The sequence below is a fragment of the Hyperolius riggenbachi genome, chromosome 2 (assembly GCF_040937935.1).
Source record: "Hyperolius riggenbachi isolate aHypRig1 chromosome 2, aHypRig1.pri, whole genome shotgun sequence".
Classification (NCBI taxonomy): Eukaryota; Metazoa; Chordata; class Amphibia; order Anura; family Hyperoliidae; genus Hyperolius; species Hyperolius riggenbachi.
In genome coordinates this window covers 277,539,122-277,552,653 of record NC_090647.1, presented here as the reverse complement: position 1 = coordinate 277,552,653, position 13,532 = coordinate 277,539,122, and positions in this window count along the sequence as shown.

Below are 13,532 nucleotides of genomic sequence, written 5' to 3'. Positions count from 1 at the left end.
TTGGCAGCGCTTCCAAGTACATGCTGCATCTAAATTGACCAGCTGCATACTTATGCAGAGCCCACACATGGGCACACATAACTTGCATTCAAAACAGGTGCAGCAAATGGAGGATGTTAGCTTCCAAAAAAAAGTTTGTGCACAGATTGTTCAGTACTAGACTCTTGACGATGACGTTCTCTCACGGAAGAGACCTAACCACTAACTAACAAGTAAAACATAGTGTAAACCCGGGGTTGCTAGCCATAAATGCTTTACACATTTTCTAAAGAACAGCAATAAATTGGCAGCACTCCTAATCAGGCTGTAATTGTGCTTCTGTTCACGCCTGAAAATATGGTTTCTCAAGAATATGACAACACAGAACCAAACTAAACATAGCTAAGCTATACAGTTGAGTGAGGACAGAACCAAACTAAACATAGCTAAGCTATACAGTTGAGTTAGGAAAGAGCATAGACATAGCATTTATTTTAAAGTGATGTGTAAAGTTGTTCTATTTTATTCCAATCTGCATTTAAAAGAAAATCAGAAAAAGTACCTTCATCGAAATATTCCAGGTTCAGGAATACTTAAACCTTTTTTAAAGTTTAGATTTAAAAGGCATCACTGATAAGATTCCAATAAATATGTCATGCCACCATATGCTCCCAAGTAACAGGAGAGCCATCATCATAAGTATCACCGTGGGTCCCTCCTCCTGGCAACTCCCCTGGGAATCTCCACATTCTACCCTAGAGTTGTAATCAAATTGGTTATTGGCCAGTTCCAATATAAATGCACATACTCATTGGCTACAACATTTGCAACATTATCTACATTGTGGCTGGATAATGAAAGGCTTGTTAAAGAGAACCCGAGGTGTGTTTAAAGAATGTTATCTGCATACAGAGGCTGGATCTGCCTGTACAGCCCAGCCTCTGTTGCTATCCCAAACCCCACTAAGGTCCCTCTGCACTCTGCAATCCCACATAAATCACAGCCGTGCTGTGAGGCTGTGTTTACATCTGTAGTGTCAGTCTCAGCTGCTCCCCCGCCTCCTGCATAGCTCCGATCCCTGCCCCCGTCCCTTCCCTCCAATCAGCAGGGAGGGAAGGGATGCAGGCGGGGACTGGAGTTCTGCAGGAGGCGGGGAGAGCAGCAGACTGACACTATAGAGATAAACACAGCCAGCTCTGACAAGCTGTTTGTCAGCAGCGTGGCTGTGATTTATGAGGGATTGCAGAGTGCAGGGGGACCTTAGGGGGGTTTGGGATAGCAACAGAGGCTGGGCTGTATAGGCAGATCCAGCCTCTGTATGCAGATAATATTCTTCAAACCCACCTCGGGTTCTCTTTAACCTCTGAAGGCCCATTGTTAGAATATAAAGCACAAATGATTATCAATTACCAGTATCCAAGGAATGGCAGAAGGCGAGAGCCCCATGCACTTGCTCTCATTGAAATGGCTGAGGGTGTGTTCTAGAACACTAAGACGTTTGTTCTTGCTGCCATAGCTAAAAGATTTTCGGACTTAAATTTGAAACTGTTTACAGATATATCTGTGCCAACACAAGTATGCTGGCACAAGTTATTCAATGAAATATAGTAAAGATGGAAAGTGTGCACAGCCCCCTGGTAAAAGGTTCAAAATAATGGACAAGCTGAAAACTATTGGGGGACAAACCTAACATTTAATTCATTTACAATTCAGGAAAGGAGTACTGGAATTGTTACAGAATTATTATGGAAAATACAGTGCTATTATTGATTTTTGGGGAACTTTTGTAAAGGATATTTACTCATAAGCCAGCACCATGCAATATGTTTGAGCTTTATAACTCAATAATAATAAGCTAGGCTATACAAAAGCTAACCATCCTTTATTTACTGAAGTCTCCTACTAAATCATGAGCATAGCAACATTCATGTTATCCATAGTGGCTGCTACGGGCCAGAAGCTATAGGGGTGACCTCCATAGTGCTGTCTAGAAAGAAGTGACTCACTCTCCTAGAGGTATCCATATGCCAAATGAGACATTGCAACCTAGTGCCCTGTAGCATGGCTGTCAGATGAAAAAAATGATGTCACCCCATCTATGAAAGTTGGTAAAGCATACTATAACAGGGGAATGGAGGGCACTATTATGACAGAGGGCAGTGGAGAGCACTATTATAAGAGAAGGCAATAATTGGCACTGTTATATTGAACTAATAACAGAGCACAATATACAAGAGGGCGTAACAACTAATAGCCAAATCTCTTCTGAAGCTGAATACACTTAATTTGTCTAACCTTACTTCCTTTGATTAACCTAGTGGTCAATTTCTGTTGCCTGTTATACTTTGATGTCTTTTCTATAACAGGAACAGGGCAGCATGGTGGTATAGTGGATAGCACTCTTGACTTGCAACACTGGGTCCTCAGTTCAAATCCCAGCCAGGGGACTATCTGCACGGAGTTTGTATGTTCTCCCTGTGTGTGGGTGGGTTTCCTCCGGGCACTCTAGTTTTCCTCCCACATCCATTCAGATAAGTTATTTGCCTCCCTCCTAAAATTTGCCCTCGACTACAATACATACACTACACAATATAGACATATGACTATGATAGGAATTAGATTGTGAACCCCTCTAAGGGACAATTAAGTGACAAGACAATATATTCAGTACAGTGCTGCAGAAGATGTTGGCACTATAAAAATACTAAATAATAATAATAATAACAGTTTAGTTAATGATATAAGCCAATGGAGTGCCCAAGGTAGGCCTCTCTCGTATATTAGCATCTTATGATTTTATTTCCGGTTTTATGCATCCCAGAATTTTATGTGCATAAATAATAATAATAATAATAATTTTTAGGGTACAAAAGCGCAGGTTTCTGCCGAAACGGTATGGCTGAGCAGCCCCAAATGTTCAGGCCTTGTGGGTAGTTTAAGGGGGCTCAGGGCTGTTGAGTTTCGGGCCCTTACCTTACCATTCGGCAGAAACCTGCGCTTTTGTACCCTCAAAACCTAGGCCCCAATGAAAGCCTATGGGGGATTTTAGCACATTTTCACCCCCGTAACTCTGGTTTGCAGAGATGTAGGGAACCCAACATTGGAGTGCAAGTACAACAATATGCCTTCTATCTGTGTGAGACATGTCGTGAGATTCATACTTTGCTAACGGCCATGGCTGCGATTTATGTTCATCAGAATCGCCACCATTAACATTGCCAAAATGAACAGGTTTTTGTGACCCTAGGCTATGACCTCTTTGGTCTAGGGGCCCGAAACTCACCAGTCATGATCCCCCTAAGAGTTCCTCAAATGCTAGAAAATGTGCCACTGCTGAGCCATCGCCCTTTGAAAAAATGTGAGATTTTGGAAAGTGAAATAGGCGGCCCAATGAAAGCCTATGCTTTGCTAACGGCCATGGCTGCGATTTATGTTTGTCAGACTCGCCACCATTAACATTGCCAAAATGAACAGGTTTTTGTGACCCTAGGCTATGACCTCTTTGGCCTAGGGGCCCAAAACTCACCAGTCATGATCCCCCTAAGAGTCCCTACAATGCTAGAAAATGTGCCACTGCTGAGCCATCGTCCTTTGAAAAGATTTGGGATTTTTGAAAGTGAAATAGGGAGCCCAATAAAAGCCATGGCAGAATTTAACACTTTTGCACCCCGTAACTCTGGTTGGTTATCACCCGCTGACTTTAGCAGTTAATAGCAAAGGCCCCTTACATCCTAGCAACACCAAATTTGCAGGATATGTTAAAAAGATAGCAGGAAACAATACTTAAAAGACTTCCGAGGCCACAAATGTGAAAAATGTAAATACCTTTTCATAATCCAGATCCATGGAGGATGCCATCCACGCCCTCCCGTTCATTGCACCATGGCTCCCGCAGTAATACCGGCCGCGGTCGGGTACCGCCCCTCCGAATGGGTCGGGTTCTCATTCCAACCTCAATATGGCCGCCACAGTCCGCATAGACCTGCTCAGGACGCATTCTATACTAATGGTTCATGAATCATCTGGTTCTTTTTAATAAATCGGTTCTTTTTTTTATGAATCGACTCTTTTTTCTTTGAAACTTTAAAATTGATTTTCTCAAAAAGTACAACGTCTTTTTGAAAAAAAAATGTTCCCTCATGTTCCCACTATTCCACTTAAAATTCCCAGCAATTTTGGTGTTTCTAGCTTTTAAAGGGGCTTTGCTATTAACCGCTAAAGTCGCCGGGGGGTTATTTTCCCACGGTCAGAAGGAGAATTTACATTGAAACTTTAAAATCGATTTTCTCAAAAAGTATAAGGTCTTTTTGAAAAAAAAAATGTCCTCTTGTAGTCACTGCCCTCCTCTACATACCCTCCAAATTTGGTGTTTTTACTATGTAAGGGGACTTTGCTATTAACCGCTAAATTCGGCGGGCATTAAAGTCTATAGACGAACCAAACTTTTTTTTGAAAAAAGTTCCTGGTTCACTGCTAACGCGAACCACCGAAGTTCCCCGGGAACCGTTCGCTGGTGAACCGTTCGGGCCATCCCTGGTTTGGAAGGGGAAAAAACTGTGGTTTGGAAGTGGTTAAATTGGAATTAACAAATGTTTATATTTATGCTGAAGGTATCCTGTATCTGTTGGCTTCATATGTGTTCAGGAGGGAATCTCTCTTATTTTGCTGAATTTTGACAAATACATCCATTTATCCTGTGAAATTAAAATATTTAGCATTTGTTGTACATTCACTTGCACTTGAAGTAGAATTAATGCATATGCAGTTGGTTCGTATTTAGGTGCACCGTCAGCCCTGTTATTCTTGGATCTTAATTCACAATCCAGCACAAAACCAGACCACCTGCTGTGAAGTTTTCTTTACTATGGACACAGAACCACATTATTTTTTTCAAAAAATATCTGTAAATTCATTTCAACATATCATTGTATCTGTATCTGAAATGTGAAATGTGGTATCCTATTAAAATATGCATTAAAACATATGGATCAAGTGAAATGCTGACTAGGAAGTCTTCTTCTATAAGATCATTCATAATGTTTGTGTGCAGTAGTAATTTAGAGTGTTCGTACCAAACATCAAATTTCCAGACTTGGAATGATAGGTGTGTATTTATAAAATCACAGAATTCTAAAAAAGTCTCCACTTTGTTGCTCTTCAGTTTGAAAATACTATTTATCACTTTTGTATCACCACACTAATAAAAGTGGTGACTAGTTTAGTTCATTGGCGATAAGGCTCTCGGCGCTGGTGAACTGCTGTATTATAAATCTTCTAAAGTGGGCATCAGAGGCCCTAATCACTTGCATAGAAAAAAGTGGCAATGCATTTGTGGCAAGAGCTATTTTCAGCCACAAGATAGGTCAGTGGACCTCTGTTTTCTAGTTTTAAAGTAGCAGTACAAAAGGACAGCTGACAGGTTCTCAGGTGCAATGCAAGTCAATGCAGCACTGTTTTTTCAAATTTAGATTTTGTTTGTCTTTGCTTTTCAGGAATGTTTTGGCTGCATTTGACTGCAGTCATACATAAAGCACTGGTCTACAGTGATAAGTGAAAATGCAAATATTATTTTCGCATTCATTTACAGGAAAATAATTAAAATCTTGACTTTCAAGTAAAAATGCCTTTGAAAATCATTTTGTAATACGTTTGTGATTTTTCATGGTTTATCGACTTCTATCTAGAGGTTTCCTACTACTTATATATAAGTACCCATTTGGGACACTTTTTTCACTCCAGGTACACTTTAACCACTTGAGGACCCACCCTTTACCCCCCCCCCCTTAAGGACCAGCGTTATTTTTTGTGATCTGTGCTGAGTGGGCTCTGCAGCCCCCAGCACAGATCAGCTGGCACGCAGAGCGATCAGATCGCCCCCCTTTTTTCCCCCCCATGGGGATGACGTGCAGGGGGGGTCTGATCGCTCCTCCTGGCTGGCATGTTGCGGGGGGCACCTCAAAGCCCCCCTCCGCGGCGAAATTCCCCCTCCCTCTCCTACCTGCTCATCCCTGGTGATCAGGGCTGCACAGGACGCTATCCGTCCTGTGCAGCCAGTGACAGGCTGTCCCCTGTCACATGGCAGCGATCCCCGGCCGCTTATTGGCCGGGGATCGCCGATCTGCCTTACGGCGCTGCTGCGCAGCAGCGCCGTACAATGTAAACAAAGGAGACAAATGTCTCCTACATTTACATTTAGTCTGCGAGCCGCAATCAGAGGCTCGCAGGCTATTCACGGAGACCCGCTCCGTGATCTAACAGGAAACGGCCGCTCGCGCAAGCGGCCTTTCCTGATTAATTAGGGAGGCACCTGGCGACGCAGAGTTGCGTCGCTGGTCCTCCAGCTACCACTTTGCCGCCGCACGGTATGAGTGTGTGGTCGGCAAGTGGTTAAAAATAATACCTTGTAGATTATTTTTCAGTTTTTTACTTTCCTACTAGTGCTTGGCCCATAAGATTAGACTACCTATCATTTGCAAATAAAGTGCTAATAATCTTCCTGATTAGTCCACAAGTGAAAATTCAGCTTCCTCTGCTTTAAGTCCTGCAACTCCACTAACCACCACATATGTAAAGCAGATGTCATAGGGCTTGCTTGTTTCCATGGTAGCATTATCCCAGTATTACGAACATGTTACTATGGACTTATTTAAGAATCTATGCTTTCACTGTATCATGCATACAACAGCATTTAAAATTAATATCAGCAAGGGGCTGGACACTGTGGAGGATTTGGACCCCAGGGGACAGTCATAAGAAATACAAGATTACTTCTGAACCAGTGCAAGTGCTTGTTTTACCTCTTAGCCATTTCACCTTCTGACCACATGGCTTGAACAACAGCTCTTTTATCAGAGGTCACTTCCTGCTATCACCTGGATAAATGATCTTGGGGATAATAAGCACAGACACAAGATAGTATTAACAGCTGAGGGTGTATAACTACATTTTTGAGGCTTAGATTATGTGAGATATGGTGTCCGTAGATAGATATAGTGTCTTCAAAACGCCAAGCAATTAACAACAGATGTTTCAGGCTAATTGCCTTTATTCCTTATCTCCCAATTCTCATATTACATATTTTGTTATGAATTAAGCACATTTATATTAATTATAGCGTAAATTCCAGATTGGAAGATAAGTTGTTTAAACTGACTGTTTCTCAGTATAATAAGAAGAGACAAACAATGATATTTCTCTCCTCCTACTCCTAAAAATGACTTTTTAAGATATCTCATGGTTTTATTTTATATTTAAACATTTACAAAGTAGGTTTAATGTTTTCCTGCCTCTAATTAGTGGTAGTCTGTTAAGTGTCCCAGAGTATGAAAAAGGTCAAGAGTTCATGTATTTTCTCTCCATGCCCTCAGAAGTTGTATTCTCAGTAATGTAGTAATTGTAGAAGTGCCCCAGTGTGCAGACTAACCTCTCAAAAGGAAACACCACTGCCGTGTCAGGGAATATCCTTCAACTCTACAAATAAGCAGTATACAAATGATGCCACAGTGCTAGGTGATCCAACTTTTTTGGGCATATAGTAGATGCACTCCACCTCCAGAGATCCTCTCTTGCTAGAACTCCAGACCTGTTAGTGCAAACTCAGTGCACAAAGAGATAAATAGAGATGCTCTCAGTGGATTGATGAAAATTCCTCTTTATTAGGCATAAAAACATCAGATCAAATACAGCAAGGTCCAGTGGTGTTGCTAAGGAGCTGTGGGCCCTGATGCAGGTTTTACAATGGGGCCCCCCAAGCATGCTATAGATAACAATTGATACGGCGCACCAAAACCTGCCAATGGCAGCTACAGTGTCAGAGGTGCAAGAAGGGGGTGGGGAACAGTTTGTTAATGATTGCCACTATTCAAAGTATCTATAGAAGTGAGTATTATGAGTACAGGACCAATAGAGAGCTAATACTGTAGTTGAGGGAGGGCCTTTCGGGACCCCTCTGGCCCAAGGGCCCCAATGTGGTCGCAAACTCTGCAACCCCTATTGCTACATCCCTGGCAAGGTCCACCTACATCTGGAGGGTCTTATGGCAGTTAGAACCCTCTCTGGTACAAGCACATCCCACTCTTGTGGTACTTAATTGGATACTTGCGTACACGGATTTTCCTGCTCTCGTCCTGACTAGTTTCGGCTTTCTGCCGTTATCAGGGGATGATGGCAGCCCTGATGAAGGCGTAAAGTCGAAACTAGTCGGGACGAGAGCGGGAAAAGCCGTGTACGCAAGTATCCAATTTAGTACCACAAGGGTGGGAAGTGCTTGTACAGGAGAGGGTCCTAACTGGCATAGGACCCTCCAGAAATTGTATTCTGTCAGGAATACAGTTATGGCTGTAATCTGCTTATCAGTGATGTTTACTCTATTCTAATTCTCTTTCAGGCAGCTAAATAAAGCAAGTAAAACAGCCTGGTTATTAATATGTTTTGTACTGTGCATACACATGTTTATCTCATCATGTCACATATCGCCTCGGGTACACTTTAAAAACTGCTTGTGTTTCAGATAAATATGATTATTCATTTTGTTTTTAGAATTTAATTGGAATGGCATTGGAAATTTCCCACCCGAGATGAGTTTCAGCATCTCTAATAAGAACAGAATTTGTTATTAGTAGGTCATAGTGTTCAGCCTATCCAATACTCATTGCACCATCTGTAGACTTTCTGAACCCTGCTATTCAGTGTTGAGTTGGAAAAAAATGACTATGATTATTATTATTATTATTATTTATAAAGCGCCAACATATTCCGTGGCGCTGTACAATGTAAGAAAACAAACAAGGGATACATAATGATACAGACAATGATATACATCAAATATAAACACTGATACAAGATACAGCACTGCTGATTACAATTTGATTTAACATGACTAAAATGTATAAATGTCTAACAGTGTGCAAGCAATTGAATTAATAACCTTCCATGACACAAAAGAGTGAGAGCCCTGCCCTTGCGAGCTTACAATCTAAAGGAATGGGGTGGAAACAAGAGGTGGGGATGTATACAGTATATGTACAGGCAGTGTGATCTTCATTTTGGAAATCATGAGTAGTACATTCTTGTTTTGCTCTGAAAGTTTCAGGTACAATATGAGTCAGTACAAATTTCTGCCTTGTTTAGCAATCTGTCCTCTCCAATTCCTCCCCCTTGTTTGATGATAAGCGTAATGGGGAGAATAGAGGCTATAAGTACACATTAAAGAATTACCTATGCCTGGCTATTCTTTACCGTATTTTTCGGAATATAAGACACACTTTTTCTCCCCCAAAAGTGGGGAGAAAAAGTGAGTGCGTCTTATATTCCAAATGTTTGAAATTTTGTATTTATATGGCGCCTGAGGCAGCACGTGCGGCCATTTGTCCCCCTCCTAAGCGTGGCCGTGAAGTGCTGGAGTTGATAGCGGCTGGTCAGATGCGGCTGCAGAGCGGCAGATATGCCAGGATACCGTGGCCATGATCTCAATGGATGTCGGGGAGAGAGCCGTGTTCAGCCTGTTTGGCTGATAGCTGTAAGTCTGAGGCATGTTATTAGTGCAGAGCACAGCGGAAGGCGTTATTACCGATCCGGGATCCAGCCGACGAGTCCTCCATCTGCTTCTGCATCTTCAATACCGGCGCACGCGGACCCCCGTCTTGTAACTTCCTGGTCTGTCGCTCTCGCACTGCGTGACCCTGACGCACGTGAGCCGCCGAGGTCACGCAGTGCGAGAGCGACAGACCAGGAAGTTACAAGACGGGGATCCGCGCACGCCGGTATTGAAGATGCAGAAGCAGATGGAGGACTCGTCGGCTGGATCCCGGATCGGTAATAACGCCTTCCGCTGCGCTCTGCACTAATAGCATGCCTCAGACTTCCAGCCATCAGCCAAACAGGCTGAACACGGCTCTCTCCCCGACATCCATAGAGATCATGGCCACGGTATCCTGGCATATCTGCCGCTCTGCAGCCGCATCTGACCAGCGGCTATCAACTCCAGCACTTCACGGCCACGCTTAGGAGGGGGACAAATGGCCACACGTGCTGCCTCAGCTGAGACCCACCAGCACCCAGCTTCTGCAACATCCGCAGTAAGCTGCTCTGGCTGTGACCTGGACATTACCCCCTTGCCTCCTTCAGCCTCTACTGCTGGTGCTTTGAATGGGCACTGATCCCACAGCCCACTCCACTGGCCCTCTCCCACATGGACACCTGCTCCTCAAAATTGTAAGACCTGTTACCTTTACCTATTCCTACTGTCTGTACATTGTTGTATCTGCTTGTAGTTTTGTTGCAAATTCTGATTTCTGTATAAATATTACTGTAGCTGTAATTAGTAGTGCTGATTAATGGAGGTAATTGATGTGGTTAATGGAGCTGGTGGGGATGGCAGGGGGTTGGTGTAGCTAATGGGGCAGCAGGAGTTACTGTAGGGTAGTTAGTGAGGCAGCAAGGTTTTACTGTAGCTTAGATAGTGCTTGGGGAGGGGGGAAGATCCACAAGACGCTCCTGCACCATGGACGCACCTAGGTTTAATGTATTATTTTTTTCCCTCGTTTTTATCCTCTAAACCTAGGTGCGTCTTATATTCCGGAGCGTCTTATATTCCGAAAAATACGGTAACTTAGCTTCAGAAATTTTGTCTTCAGACAACCCTGCCGACTCCTAATCACCCAGATTTTCCTTGTGATGATTATCTCTCATTTGCCCTGGACCTCTGCTGCTCAGTATGGTATCTAGGAATGCCTGCTCCCCTTCACCATGGCTGCTCTCCTCCGTCTGCAGCCGCTGTCCAGTCTTTTTGGAATGATGGGCCTTCAATTTCAACCGCCAGGTCACGCCACAATCCCAGGGGATTCACACTCACTGTTCTATAACTCCTCTCTCTCTCTTTATCTTTCTCTCTCTCTCTTCCCCAGGGTAGACCAGGGGCATCTGATTCAAAGTATCGCTGCAGAAGCATTCTGAGTGCCACAGACGGCAGCAGATGTCCCCCTGGTCCTTCTCCTGTGCCCATTCTCTACAGATTTTCTACCTATGCTTTATTCTATGCCTGTATATGCATTGTACCTACTGTATGTATCCATTGTATATTTATGTATGATCTATATGTATATACTGTGTACCTACTGTATGCTGACTGTTCAATTTCTGTACTGTACCACCACCGACCCTGTTGTGCCAAAATCAATTTCGGGTGCAACTCACGTTGTACTTGGTGAAATAAATGATTCTGATTCTGAAATGGGACTTATATTTCCCATAAGGGATGGTCAGATATGCCCATTTCTGATTCTGCGGTACTTCTGCCAATGTCAATTTCCGTTTTCTGTTTTTCGAATTTTCCAATTTCCAAGGCGTATTTTATTTGTTATTTTTTTTCATCGGAGAATGCAAAAAATGAAAAAAAAAACCCTCAGAAATCGGAAAAACAGAATCTTGTGATTGGTTTAAAATTACCACGGTAATCCAATTTTTGCAGAAAAAACTCTGCATTCTCTGACTGGTCCAATTCTTCCAAGTTCTGTGATTGGGCTAAAATTACTGAGTTGCAGTAAATTGGATTTCCGCGGAATTCCAATTTCCGTTTTCCAATTTCAGAAATTTCAATTCTGCAGAATCTGAATGAGCATCCCTATTTGCCATGTACATTTCCTATCTGGCGGAACAAGTAAGAGAGGCAAGGCACTGTGATTAACTCCACACTCATATTTGACAATAGGTTTGACTATATTTTTGACTAAGTCACATAAGTTTTAATGTTCACTAAGAACGTTCTACCAGTCCCACGGTTGCTTGTAATTTTACAAAGAAACTTACATCTACAAGGAAGGGTCTTGTTAGTTATATACAAATGTTGGTTAATGAGTCTGCCCCAGCTTGGTGTTCCTCTTTAAACATGCCACTAGTAGAGATTAAGTACAGCTCCACAGGCATTTAGTTGCTTTATGAGTTACTTCTTTGGAGAACTGGTATAATAAACCATTGGTTTCAAGGATGCCCATTCTACACGTAATTGTAATCATACACATCTGAGTGCAAAATAATCTTGCTAAAATGCCTTAATTACACAATAGCTTTTAACAGCACTTGTTAAAGTGTAATTAGGCAGTGATGCAGCAGGCAGGGAACTTTAAAACTAACTACCAGGTACATACTGAAATCTTTATGTAAAGTTCATAGTGGTTCTTAGAAAACAATATATATTTAAGGTGGTTCTCCAGGCATAAAATACATCTCCCCTGTGTAAATAAAGGTATATTCAAATTCTTTATGGTGATTACAAAGATGACATGATTCTGTCATTTGACAGTGCATTCCCCTTAGTAACAGCAGACAATTACTACAGCTGTGTGGCTTTAGAGCAGTGTTTCTCAAAATTATTACAGCATGTACTCCTGTTTTTTATCACTTAGCTGGCCAAGTACTCCTACTATGGATAGCATCATCTTAAACACCCTTAAGGCATACACTATATATTTGTTAGAAATACTCTATAATTTTGTATGTGTATAAATGCTTTCAAACATATCTTGATCATTTTTTTTTTTTTTAAGTTTCTGAATGAAACTCTATCCAGAGGTTTCTGGATACTGAGCTAAGTATCTACCACACAGGTGTGCGCACACAGACACACACACACATTTCAAGTGTGCCTTCAAGTAAGCCAGAGATTATTAAATCTAAAAATGTGATACTTACCCGGGGCTTCCTCCAGCCCCATAAACAAATGAGAGTCCCCCGCCATCCTACCATGGTCTGCAGTTCAGCCGCAATAATTCCCGTTAATTGCTTCAGTGGTGTCAGTCTGGGTCTTCTGCGCATGTGTAGAAGATCCAGTCTGGACCCGACTGAAGCAATTACAGAGTCTGATTGCCACTGAACAGCAGACGCGGGAGGACGGCGAGGGACTCACACATGTTTATGAGACTGGAGGAAGTATTGAATCTTTAGATTGAACCGCACTGGCGGTAATCCCGGGCTGAGCGTGGGCTAAGTCACAGGAGCTGAAAGCGGTAAGCCCAAGCTCAGCTCGGGCTGGCTGATACTGCCGCTCATTTTGGCTGCCTGGTTTTTCTCCCCAGCCGCCGGGATCCCCTTTACCTCCATTCCGGCTAGCAATCAGGATGGCAGAGCAGTAGTGTGCGACGTTGGGACATTGGGGCGGCGTGACATCATCGGGGATGGCGCTGAATTTTAAAGTGGACCCGATCTTTCGCACAGGGCAGTGCACATGCCCTGTATGATGCAAGAGTTTGCCTGTCTAATCCCCCATCTGGACCCGATCTCAGAGAGAAATGCTGCCTGTATGTGTGTTGTGAGTTTAGCCTGTCTAATTCCTCCTCATTTGTCTCTAGTCACAAATTGTAATTTATCTCTCCCCTGTGTCACCTGACTGCAATGGCAGATAAGCTAATTTGAAAGCACAGGATGTTAACAATATAGCCATTTGCTGCCCAACTGCTTCTGAGCTAAGTGCTACTGCTGATCTACCTTCCTGTTACCACCTGTTTTTGTCTGAATTTTGACTACTGTCTGCCTGCCATTAGAGATGGCTCGAACCTCCG